At 45.8% G+C, this 12765-nt stretch overlaps 8 non-coding genes across 8 annotated transcripts; 5 read left to right on the forward strand and 3 right to left on the reverse strand.

The window, feature by feature from the left end:
* Window positions 1-101: 101 nt before the first annotated feature.
* TRNAG-GCC (transfer RNA glycine (anticodon GCC)) lies at window positions 102-172 on the reverse strand. Its single transcript has one exon. It is a non-coding gene; the product is annotated as a tRNA-Gly (tRNA).
* A 134-nt stretch (window positions 173-306) lies between these two features.
* TRNAK-CUU (transfer RNA lysine (anticodon CUU)) lies at window positions 307-379 on the forward strand. The gene has a single exon. It is a non-coding gene; the product is annotated as a tRNA-Lys (tRNA).
* A 1548-nt stretch (window positions 380-1927) lies between these two features.
* TRNAK-CUU (transfer RNA lysine (anticodon CUU)) lies at window positions 1928-2000 on the forward strand. The gene has a single exon. It is a non-coding gene; the product is annotated as a tRNA-Lys (tRNA).
* A 1548-nt stretch (window positions 2001-3548) lies between these two features.
* TRNAK-CUU (transfer RNA lysine (anticodon CUU)) lies at window positions 3549-3621 on the forward strand. The gene has a single exon. It is a non-coding gene; the product is annotated as a tRNA-Lys (tRNA).
* Window positions 3622-6793: 3172 nt separating this feature from the next.
* TRNAG-GCC (transfer RNA glycine (anticodon GCC)) lies at window positions 6794-6864 on the reverse strand. The gene has a single exon. It is a non-coding gene; the product is annotated as a tRNA-Gly (tRNA).
* A 134-nt stretch (window positions 6865-6998) lies between these two features.
* Window positions 6999-7071, forward strand: TRNAK-CUU (transfer RNA lysine (anticodon CUU)). The gene has a single exon. It is a non-coding gene; the product is annotated as a tRNA-Lys (tRNA).
* Window positions 7072-10243: 3172 nt separating this feature from the next.
* On the reverse strand, window positions 10244-10314 carry TRNAG-GCC (transfer RNA glycine (anticodon GCC)). Its single transcript has one exon. It is a non-coding gene; the product is annotated as a tRNA-Gly (tRNA).
* Window positions 10315-10448: 134 nt separating this feature from the next.
* On the forward strand, window positions 10449-10521 carry TRNAK-CUU (transfer RNA lysine (anticodon CUU)). Its single transcript has one exon. It is a non-coding gene; the product is annotated as a tRNA-Lys (tRNA).
* Window positions 10522-12765: the final 2244 nt, after the last annotated feature.

Raw genomic sequence — 12765 nt, forward strand, 5'->3', positions numbered from 1 at the left:
CACGGTGACTCTTGCAAATGTCCTTAAATGGCTTCAGGCCTGCAGAGATGTCTTAAGCTTGAGAAGTGCAAAGTGTGGAGGTGTGCCAAAATCCTAGCATTTGCATTGGCCGGGAATCGAACCCGGGCCTCCCGCGTGGCAGGCGAGAATTCTACCACTGAACCACCAATGCCTTGCCCTGTTGCTCCGTGCTGAAAAACGTGGCCAGCCAAATCAGGCCATACAAGATTGCCTTCTTCTGTGCGGATGGCAAAGGTGAGGCTGGCGCCATTTTGCAATTTTTGACATTTCAGCTCAAGCAAGCAAGCCCGGCTAGCTCAGTCGGTAGAGCATGAGACTCTTAATCTCAGGGTCGTGGGTTCGAGCCCCACGTTGGGCGATCAAAGCTTCTCCTTTTACTTTCTACTAGGCAGAGCTCCTCCAAAACGATTACAAACCATCACCAGGCCATCACTTCCTCTTTCACATGCCACTCCCCACTCCCTTTGCTAACAAACGAAAATGTCATCTCAGCTTTCCCCTTCACTTTTACTCACACAACCTCTTTTAACAACTTTTCAGCAAAAGTGCTTCACCACCCCAAGAAAGAGAAAAACACTCCTTCTTACAATCTTACTCATCTTTCCTATACTACTTTTCTTATCTGCTTTTCCCAGATTTTCGTTGGCTTTACTCCAGTCCTTTTGTCAAGGAGAGACTTACAATCAATCACTTGACAAGGAACAACCACCTGAAAGATACTCATTCTCGTATGCCTGGTGCACACCATGCAATTCCCCATCAGATAGATGGGCCGATAGATCCTTTCCGACAGACACGATCGGATTTCCGTTCGGATTTCCGATCACTACTATGCAAATCCATCAGAAAAACGATCGGAAATCAGATCGGACCTGCCGGAAATCATCTGTTCGACCCATCTATCTGACAGGCATTGGTATGGTGTGTATTAGGCTTTGCACTCCAAAGGTGCTCACATAGCAGTATGAGGAGGGCACTCTGCACACGGCCTGAGATTTAGCTGAGAGGATTGAAAAAAAGGAAGTTGCTCTTTCCCTTAACTTGTTTTTAGATGAGGTACTTCCCAACAAAAGTTACAAACCAAAAAGCCTTTCAGTCCCGGCAAGCAAAAAAAGTGGTTGCTTTCATTTGACTTAAGTTTGTTACTACTTTTTTTTCTGTACTTTTAGTATGTTTTCTTAATTGCTAGGTGCTGGGAAAGCAAGTTGTAGGTAAGCTGACACAACATCTCAACATCTACTGTGAGAAAACTCAGGACAAAAGTAGAATGAATGAGGGCCTAGAGAGAACGCTCCAAATTTGAGCAAGGCCCTGAGTAGAGTGCAAAGACAACAAGGCAAAAAGTTGTAAAACAACACCAGATGAGCAGATGCTGCTGACTTGGCATTTCCGAGGCTTTTCTAGACAGTTAAAAAGAAGCCTAATAGGTGAGTACTGGAGAGGGAGAGATGCTGCACGTCACTGGCACTGCTAGAAGACATGCAAGGCCTTTGGGCACGCAAGTGTCCCAAGGCTGCTTTAACTTGTGTGTCTTAGAGTCATGTTTGCTGGGTACTAGGGTCCCTCTTCTCGACTGTCAGCCAGCACTGTGGCCAAGTGCCACGGTGACTCTTGCAAATGTCCTTAAATGGCTTCTGGCCTGCAGAGATGTCTTAAGCTTGAGAAGTGCAAAGTGTGGAGGTGTGCCAAAATCCTAGTATTTGCATTGGCCCGGAATCGAACCCGGGCCTCCCGCGTGGCAGGCGAGAATTCTACCACTGAACCACCAATGCCTTGCCCTGTTGCTCGGTGCTGAAAAACGTGGCCAGCCAAATCAGGCCGTACAAGATTGCCTTCTTCTGTGCGGATGGCAAAGGTGAGGCTGGCGCCATTTTGCAATTTTTGACATTTCAGCTCAAGCAAGCAAGCCCGGCTAGCTCAGTCGGTAGAGCATGAGACTCTTAATCTCAGGGTCGTGGGTTCGAGCCCCACGTTGGGCGATCAAAGCTTCTCCTTTTACTTTCTACTAGGCAGAGCTCCTCCAAAACGATTACAAACCATCACCAGGCCATCACTTCCTCTTTCACATGCCACTCCCCACTCCCTTTGTTAACAAACGAAAATGTCATCTCAGCTTTCCCCTTCACTTTTACTCACACAACCTCTTTTAACAACTTTTCAGCAAAAGTGCTTCACCACCCCAAGAAAGAGAAAAACACTCCTTCTTACAATCTTACTCATCTTTCCTATACTACTTTTCTTATCTGCTTTTCCCAGATTTCCGTTGGCTTTACTCCAGTCCTTTTGTCAAGGAGAGACTTACAATCAATCACTTGACAAGGAACAACCACCTGAAAGATACTCATTCTCGTATGCCTGGTGCACACCATGCAATTCCCCATCAGATAGATGGGCCGATAGATCCTTTCCGACAGACACGATCGGATTTCCGTTCGGATTTCCGATCACTACTATGCAAATCCATCAGAAAAACGATCGGAAATCAGATCGGACCTGCCGGAAATCATCTGTTCGACCCATCTATCTGACAGGCATTGGTATGGTGTGTATTAGGCTTTGCACTCCAAAGGTGCTCACATAGCAGTATGAGGAGGGCACTCTGCACACGGCCTGAGATTTAGCTGAGAGGATTGAAAAAAAGGAAGTTGCTCTTTCCCTTAACTTGTTTTTAGATGAGGTACTTCCCAACAAAAGTTACAAACCAAAAAGCCTTTCAGTCCCGGCAAGCAAAAAAAGTGGTTGCTTTCATTTGACTTAAGTTTGTTACTACTTTTTTTTCTGTACTTTTAGTATGTTTTCTTAATTGCTAGGTGCTGGGAAAGCAAGTTGTAGGTAAGCTGACACAACATCTCAACATCTACTGTGAGAAAACTCAGGACAAAAGTAGAATGAATGAGGGCCTAGAGAGAACGCTCCAAATTTGAGCAAGGCCCTGAGTAGAGTGCAAAGACAACAAGGCAAAAAGTTGTAAAACAACACCAGATGAGCAGATGCTGCTGACTTGGCATTTCCGAGGCTTTTCTAGACAGTTAAAAAGAAGCCTAATAGGTGAGTACTGGAGAGGGAGAGATGCTGCACGTCACTGGCACTGCTAGAAGACATGCAAGGCCTTTGGGCACGCAAGTGTCCCAAGGCTGCTTTAACTTGTGTGTCTTAGAGTCATGTTTGCTGGGTACTAGGGTCCCTCTTCTCGACTGTCAGCCAGCACTGTGGCCAAGTGCCACGGTGACTCTTGCAAATGTCCTTAAATGGCTTCTGGCCTGCAGAGATGTCTTAAGCTTGAGAAGTGCAAAGTGTGGAGGTGTGCTAAAATCCTAGTATTTGCATTGGCCCGGAATCGAACCCGGGCCTCCCGCGTGGCAGGCGAGAATTCTACCACTGAACCACCAATGCCTTGCCCTGTTGCTCGGTGCTGAAAAACGTGGCCAGCCAAATCAGGCCGTACAAGATTGCCTTCTTCTGTGCGGATGGCAAAGGTGAGGCTGGCGCCATTTTGCAATTTTTGACATTTCAGCTCAAGCAAGCAAGCCCGGCTAGCTCAGTCGGTAGAGCATGAGACTCTTAATCTCAGGGTCGTGGGTTCGAGCCCCACGTTGGGCGATCAAAGCTTCTCCTTTTACTTTCTACTAGGCAGAGCTCCTCCAAAACGATTACAAACCATCACCAGGCCATCACTTCCTCTTTCACATGCCACTCCCCACTCCCTTTGTTAACAAACGAAAATGTCATCTCAGCTTTCCCCTTCACTTTTACTCACACAACCTCTTTTAACAACTTTTCAGCAAAAGTGCTTCACCACCCCAAGAAAGAGAAAAACACTCCTTCTTACAATCTTACTCATCTTTCCTATACTACTTTTCTTATCTGCTTTTCCCAGATTTCCGTTGGCTTTACTCCAGTCCTTTTGTCAAGGAGAGACTTACAATCAATCACTTGACAAGGAACAACCACCTGAAAGATACTCATTCTCGTATGCCTGGTGCACACCATGCAATTCCCCATCAGATAGATGGGCCGATAGATCCTTTCCGACAGACACGATCGGATTTCCGTTCGGATTTCCGATCACTACTATGCAAATCCATCAGAAAAACGATCGGAAATCAGATCGGACCTGCCGGAAATCATCTGTTCGACCCATCTATCTGACAGGCATTGGTATGGTGTGTATTAGGCTTTGCACTCCAAAGGTGCTCACATAGCAGTATGAGGAGGGCACTCTGCACACGGCCTGAGATTTAGCTGAGAGGATTGAAAAAAAGGAAGTTGCTCTTTCCCTTAACTTGTTTTTAGATGAGGTACTTCCCAACAAAAGTTACAAACCAAAAAGCCTTTCAGTCCCGGCAAGCAAAAAAAGTGGTTGCTTTCATTTGACTTAAGTTTGTTACTACTTTTTTTTCTGTACTTTTAGTATGTTTTCTTAATTGCTAGGTGCTGGGAAAGCAAGTTGTAGGTAAGCTGACACAACATCTCAACATCTACTGTGAGAAAACTCAGGACAAAAGTAGAATGAATGAGGGCCTAGAGAGAACGCTCCAAATTTGAGCAAGGCCCTGAGTAGAGTGCAAAGACAACAAGGCAAAAAGTTGTAAAACAACACCAGATGAGCAGATGCTGCTGACTTGGCATTTCCGAGGCTTTTCTAGACAGTTAAAAAGAAGCCTAATAGGTGAGTACTGGAGAGGGAGAGATGCTGCACGTCACTGGCACTGCTAGAAGACATGCAAGGCCTTTGGGCACGCAAGTGTCCCAAGGCTGCTTTAACTTGTGTGTCTTAGAGTCATGTTTGCTGGGTACTAGGGTCCCTCTTCTCGACTGTCAGCCAGCACTGTGGCCAAGTGCCACGGTGACTCTTGCAAATGTCCTTAACCTCCTCAGCGGTATGGACAGAAATGTCCATCCATTAAAACATGCTGTGAACAGTATAAACGTGCATACACATCAATACTCTTCTGCACTGTATACTAGACCCTTGCTTGACACAGTTTGGCAAGTTACAGGAAAAAAAAAAGTTTTAAAAATACATTTTATCACTTTTTGCAAAGAAATCCTGGGAATTGAACGCCGGGGAGGTTAAATGGCTTCTGGCCTGCAGAGATGTCTTAAGCTTGAGAAGTGCAAAGTGTGGAGGTGTGCCAAAATCCTAGCATTTGCATTGGCCGGGAATCAAACCCAGGCCTCCCGCGTGGCAGGCGAGAATTCTACCACTGAACCACCAATGCCTTGCACTGTTGCTCGGTGCTGAAAAACGTGGCCAGCCAAATCAGGCCATACAAGATTGCCTTCTTCTGTGCGGATGGCAAAGGTGAGGCTGGCGCCATTTTGCAATTTTTGACATTTCAGCTCAAGCAAGCAAGCCCGGCTAGCTCAGTCGGTAGAGCATGAGACTCTTAATCTCAGGGTCGTGGGTTTGAGCCCCACGGTGGGTGATCAAAGCTTCTCCTTTTACTTTCTACTAGGCAGAGCTCCTCCAAAACGATTACAAACCATCACCAGGCCATCACTTCCTCTTTCACATGCCACTCCCCACTCCCTTTGCTAACAAACGAAAATGTCATCTCAGCTTTCCCCTTCACTTTTACTCACACAACCTCTTTTAACAACTTTTCAGCAAAAGTGCTTCACCACCCCAAGAAAGAGAAAAACACTCCTTCTTACAATCTTACTCATCTTTCCTATACTACTTTTCTTATCTGCTTTTCCCAGATTTCCGTTGGCTTTACTCCAGTCCTTTTGTCAAGGAGAGACTTACAATCAATCACTTGACAAGGAACAACCACCTGAAAGATACTCATTCTCGTATGCCTGGTGCACACCATGCAATTCCCCATCAGATAGATGGGCCGATAGATCCTTTCCGACAGACACGATCGGATTTCCGTTCGGATTTCCGATCACTACTATGCAAATCCATCAGAAAAACGATCGGAAATCAGATCGGACCTGCCGGAAATCATCTGTTCGACCCATCTATCTGACAGGCATTGGTATGGTGTGTATTAGGCTTTGCACTCCAAAGGTGCTCACATAGCAGTATGAGGAGGGCACTCTGCACACGGCCTGAGATTTAGCTGAGAGGATTGAAAAAAAGGAAGTTGCTCTTTCCCTTAACTTGTTTTTAGATGAGGTACTTCCCAACAAAAGTTACAAACCAAAAAGCCTTTCAGTCCCGGCAAGCAAAAAAAGTGGTTGCTTTCATTTGACTTAAGTTTGTTACTACTTTTTTTTCTGTACTTTTAGTATGTTTTCTTAATTGCTAGGTGCTGGGAAAGCAAGTTGTAGGTAAGCTGACACAACATCTCAACATCTACTGTGAGAAAACTCAGGACAAAAGTAGAATGAATGAGGGCCTAGAGAGAACGCTCCAAATTTGAGCAAGGCCCTGAGTAGAGTGCAAAGACAACAAGGCAAAAAGTTGTAAAACAACACCAGATGAGCAGATGCTGCTGACTTGGCATTTCCGAGGCTTTTCTAGACAGTTAAAAAGAAGCCTAATAAGTGAGTACTGGAGAGGGAGAGATGCTGCACGTCACTGGCACTGCTAGAAGACATGCAAGGCCTTTGGGCACGCAAGTGTCCCAAGGCTGCTTTAACTTGTGTGTCTTAGAGTCATGTTTGCTGGGTACTAGGGTCCCTCTTCTCGACTGTCAGCCAGCACTGTGGCCAAGTGCCACGGTGACTCTTGCAAATGTCCTTAAATGGCTTCTGGCCTGCAGAGATGTCTTAAGCTTGAGAAGTGCAAAGTGTGGAGGTGTGCCAAAATCCTAGCATTTGCATTGGCCGGGAATCGAACCCAGGCCTCCCGCGTGGCAGGCGAGAATTCTACCACTGAACCACCAATGCCTTGCCCTGTTGCTCGGTGCTGAAAAACGTGGCCAGCCAAATCAGGCCATACAAGATTGCCTTCTTCTGTGCGGATGGCAAAGGTGAGGCTGGCGCCATTTTGCAATTTTTGACATTTCAGCTCAAGCAAGCAAGCCCGGCTAGCTCAGTCGGTAGAGCATGAGACTCTTAATCTCAGGGTCGTGGGTTCGAGCCCCACGTTGGGCGATCAAAGCTTCTCCTTTTACTTTCTACTAGGCAGAGCTCCTCCAAAACGATTACAAACCATCACCAGGCCATCACTTCCTCTTTCACATGCCACTCCCCACTCCCTTTGCTAACAAACGAAAATGTCATCTCAGCTTTCCCCTTCACTTTTACTCACACAACCTCTTTTAACAACTTTTCAGCAAAAGTGCTTCACCACCCCAAGAAAGAGAAAAACACTCCTTCTTACAATCTTACTCATCTTTCCTATACTACTTTTCTTATCTGCTTTTCCCAGATTTCCGTTGGCTTTACTCCAGTCCTTTTGTCAAGGAGAGACTTACAATCAATCACTTGACAAGGAACAACCACCTGAAAGATACTCATTCTCGTATGCCTGGTGCACACCATGCAATTCCCCATCAGATAGATGGGCCGATAGATCCTTTCCGACAGACACGATCGGATTTCCGTTCGGATTTCCGATCACTACTATGCAAATCCATCAGAAAAACGATCGGAAATCAGATCGGACCTGCCGGAAATCATCTGTTCGACCCATCTATCTGACAGGCATTGGTATGGTGTGTATTAGGCTTTGCACTCCAAAGGTGCTCACATAGCAGTATGAGGAGGGCACTCTGCACACGGCCTGAGATTTAGCTGAGAGGATTGAAAAAAAGGAAGTTGCTCTTTCCCTTAACTTGTTTTTAGATGAGGTACTTCCCAACAAAAGTTACAAACCAAAAAGCCTTTCAGTCCCGGCAAGCAAAAAAAGTGGTTGCTTTCATTTGACTTAAGTTTGTTACTACTTTTTTTTCTGTACTTTTAGTATGTTTTCTTAATTGCTAGGTGCTGGGAAAGCAAGTTGTAGGTAAGCTGACACAACATCTCAACATCTACTGTGAGAAAACTCAGGACAAAAGTAGAATGAATGAGGGCCTAGAGAGAACGCTCCAAATTTGAGCAAGGCCCTGAGTAGAGTGCAAAGACAACAAGGCAAAAAGTTGTAAAACAACACCAGATGAGCAGATGCTGCTGACTTGGCATTTCCGAGGCTTTTCTAGACAGTTAAAAAGAAGCCTAATAGGTGAGTACTGGAGAGGGAGAGATGCTGCACGTCACTGGCACTGCTAGAAGACATGCAAGGCCTTTGGGCACGCAAGTGTCCCAAGGCTGCTTTAACTTGTGTGTCTTAGAGTCATGTTTGCTGGGTACTAGGGTCCCTCTTCTCGACTGTCAGCCAGCACTGTGGCCAAGTGCCACGGTGACTCTTGCAAATGTCCTTAACCTCCTCAGCGGTATGGACAGAAATGTCCATCCATAAAAACATGCTGTGAACAGTATAAACGTGCATACACATCAATACTCTTCTGCACTGTATACTAGACCCTTGCTTGACACAGTTTGGCAAGTTACAGGAAAAAAAAAAGTTTTAAAAATACATTTTATCACTTTTTGCAAAGAAATCCTGGGAATTGAACGCCGGGGAGGTTAAATGGCTTCTGGCCTGCAGAGATGTCTTAAGCTTGAGAAGTGCAAAGTGTGGAGGTGTGCCAAAATCCTAACATTTGCATTGGCCAGGAATCAAACCCAGGCCTCCCGCGTGGCAGGCGAGAATTCTACCACTGAACCACCAATGCCTTGCCCTGTTGCTCGGTGCTGAAAAACGTGGCCAGCCAAATCAGGCCATACAAGATTGCCTTCTTCTGTGCGGATGGCAAAGGTGAGGCTGGCGCCATTTTGCAATTTTTGACATTTCAGCTCAAGCAAGCAAGCCCGGCTAGCTCAGTCGGTAGAGCATGAGACTCTTAATCTCAGGGTCGTGGGTTCGAGCCCCACGTTGGGTGATCAAAGCTTCTCCTTTTACTTTCTACTAGGCAGAGCTCCTCCAAAACGATTACAAACCATCACCAGGCCATCACTTCCTCTTTCACATGCCACTCCCCACTCCCTTTGCTAACAAACGAAAATGTCATCTCAGCTTTCCCCTTCACTTTTACTCACACAACCTCTTTTAACAACTTTTCAGCAAAAGTGCTTCACCACCCCAAGAAAGAGAAAAACACTCCTTCTTACAATCTTACTCATCTTTCCTATACTACTTTTCTTATCTGCTTTTCCCAGATTTCCGTTGGCTTTACTCCAGTCCTTTTGTCAAGGAGAGACTTACAATCAATCACTTGACAAGGAACAACCACCTGAAAGATACTCATTCTCGTATGCCTGGTGCACACCATGCAATTCCCCATCAGATAGATGGGCCGATAGATCCTTTCCGACAGACACGATCGGATTTCCGTTCGGATTTCCGATCACTACTATGCAAATCCATCAGAAAAACGATCGGAAATCAGATCGGACCTGCCGGAAATCATCTGTTCGACCCATCTATCTGACAGGCATTGGTATGGTGTGTATTAGGCTTTGCACTCCAAAGGTGCTCACATAGCAGTATGAGGAGGGCACTCTGCACACGGCCTGAGATTTAGCTGAGAGGATTGAAAAAAAGGAAGTTGCTCTTTCCCTTAACTTGTTTTTAGATGAGGTACTTCCCAACAAAAGTTACAAACCAAAAAGCCTTTCAGTCCCGGCAAGCAAAAAAAGTGGTTGCTTTCATTTGACTTAAGTTTGTTACTACTTTTTTTTCTGTACTTTTAGTATGTTTTCTTAATTGCTAGGTGCTGGGAAAGCAAGTTGTAGGTAAGCTGACACAACATCTCAACATCTACTGTGAGAAAACTCAGGACAAAAGTAGAATGAATGAGGGCCTAGAGAGAACGCTCCAAATTTGAGCAAGGCCCTGAGTAGAGTGCAAAGACAACAAGGCAAAAAGTTGTAAAACAACACCAGATGAGCAGATGCTGCTGACTTGGCATTTCCGAGGCTTTTCTAGACAGTTAAAAAGAAGCCTAATAGGTGAGTACTGGAGAGGGAGAGATGCTGCACGTCACTGGCACTGCTAGAAGACATGCAAGGCCTTTGGGCACGCAAGTGTCCCAAGGCTGCTTTAACTTGTGTGTCTTAGAGTCATGTTTGCTGGGTACTAGGGTCCCTCTTCTCGACTGTCAGCCAGCACTGTGGCCAAGTGCCACGGTGACTCTTGCAAATGTCCTTAAATGGCTTCTGGCCTGCAGAGATGTCTTAAGCTTGAGAAGTGCAAAGTGTGGAGGTGTGCCAAAATCCTAGCATTTGCATTGGCCGGGAATCGAACCCGGGCCTCCCGCGTGGCAGGCGAGAATTCTACCACTGAACCACCAATGCCTTGCCCTGTTGCTCGGTGCTGAAAAACGTGGCCAGCCAAATCAGGCCATACAAGATTGCCTTCTTCTGTGCGGATGGCAAAGGTGAGGCTGGCGCCATTTTGCAATTTTTGACATTTCAGCTCAAGCAAGCAAGCCCGGCTAGCTCAGTCGGTAGAGCATGAGACTCTTAATCTCAGGGTTGTGGGTTCGAGCCCCACGTTGGGCGATCAAAGCTTCTCCTTTTACTTTCTACTAGGCAGAGTTCCTCCAAAACGATTACAAACCATCACCAGGCCATCACTTCCTCTTTCACATGCCACTCCCCACTCCCTTTGCTAACAAACGAAAATGTCATCTCAGCTTTCCCCTTCACTTTTACTCACACAACCTCTTTTAACAACTTTTCAGCAAAAGTGCTTCACCACCCCAAGAAAGAGAAAAACACTCCTTCTTACAATCTTACTCATCTTTCCTATACTACTTTTCTTATCTGCTTTTCCCAGATTTCCGTTGGCTTTACTCCAGTCCTTTTGTCAAGGAGAGACTTACAATCAATCACTTGACAAGGAACAACCACCTGAAAGATACTCATTCTCGTATGCCTGGTGCACACCATGCAATTCCCCATCAGATAGATGGGCCGATAGATCCTTTCCGACAGACACGATCGGATTTCCGTTCGGATTTCCGATCACTACTATGCAAATCCATCAGAAAAACGATCGGAAATCAGATCGGACCTGCCGGAAATCATCTGTTCGACCAATCTATCTGACAGGCATTGGTATGGTGTGTATTAGGCTTTGCACTCCAAAGGTGCTCACATAGCAGTATGAGGAGGGCACTCTGCACACGGCCTGAGATTTAGCTGAGAGGATTGAAAAAAAGGAAGTTGCTCTTTCCCTTAACTTGTTTTTAGATGAGGTACTTCCCAACAAAAGTTACAAACCAAAAAGCCTTTCAGTCCCGGCAAGCAAAAAAAGTGGTTGCTTTCATTTGACTTAAGTTTGTTACTACTTTTTTTTCTGTACTTTTAGTATGTTTTCTTAATTGCTAGGTGCTGGGAAAGCAAGTTGTAGGTAAGCTGACACAACATCTCAACATCTACTGTGAGAAAACTCAGGACAAAAGTAGAATGAATGAGGGCCTAGAGAGAACGCTCCAAATTTGAGCAAGGCCCTGAGTAGAGTGCAAAGACAACAAGGCAAAAAGTTGTAAAACAACACCAGATGAGCAGATGCTGCTGACTTGGCATTTCCGAGGCTTTTCTAGACAGTTAAAAAGAAGCCTAATAGGTGAGTACTGGAGAGGGAGAGATGCTGCACGTCACTGGCACTGCTAGAAGACATGCAAGGCCTTTGGGCACGCAAGTGTCCCAAGGCTGCTTTAACTTGTGTGTCTTAGAGTCATGTTTGCTGGGTACTAGGGTCCCTCTTCTCGACTGTCAGCCAGCACTGTGGCCAAGTGCCACGGTGACTCTTGCAAATGTCCTTAACCTCCTCAGCGGTATGGACAGAAATGTCCATCCATAAAAACATGCTGTGAACAGTATAAACGTGCATACACATCAATACTCTTCTGCACTGTATACTAGACCCTTGCTTGACACAGTTTGGCAAGTTACAGGAAAAAAAAAAGTTTTAAAAATACATTTTATCACTTTTTGCAAAGAAATCCTGGGAATTGAACGCCGGGGAGGTTAAATGGCTTCTGGCCTGCAGAGATGTCTTAAGCTTGAGAAGTGCAAAGTGTGGAGGTGTGCCAAAATCCTAGCATTTGCATTGGCCGGGAATCAAACCCAGGCCTCCCGCGTGGCAGGTGAGAATTCTACCACTGAACCACCAATGCCTTGCCCTGTTGCTCGGTGCTGAAAAACGTGGCCAGCCAAATCAGGCCATACAAGATTGCCTTCTTCTGTGCGGATGGCAAAGGTGAGGCTGGCGCCATTTTGCAATTTTTGACATTTCAGCTCAAGCAAGCAAGCCCGGCTAGCTCAGTCGGTAGAGCATGAGACTCTTAATCTCAGGGTCGTGGGTTCGAGCCCCACGTTGGGTGATCAAAGCTTCTCCTTTTACTTTCTACTAGGCAGAGCTCCTCCAAAACGATTACAAACCATCACCAGGCCATCACTTCCTCTTTCACATGCCACTCCCCACTCCCTTTGCTAACAAACGAAAATGTCATCTCAGCTTTCCCCTTCACTTTTACTCACACAACCTCTTTTAACAACTTTTCAGCAAAAGTGCTTCACCACCCCAAGAAAGAGAAAAACACTCCTTCTTACAATCTTACTCATCTTTCCTATACTACTTTTCTTATCTGCTTTTCCCAGATTTCCGTTGGCTTTACTCCAGTCCTTTTGTCAAGGAGAGACTTACAATCAATCACTTGACAAGGAACAACCACCTGAAAGATACTCATTCTCGTATGCCTGGTGCACACCATGCAATTCCCCATCAGATAGATGGGC

The sequence above is a fragment of the Hyperolius riggenbachi genome, chromosome 4 (genome assembly GCF_040937935.1).
Source record: "Hyperolius riggenbachi isolate aHypRig1 chromosome 4, aHypRig1.pri, whole genome shotgun sequence".
In the NCBI taxonomy this organism is placed as follows: Eukaryota; Metazoa; Chordata; class Amphibia; order Anura; family Hyperoliidae; genus Hyperolius; species Hyperolius riggenbachi.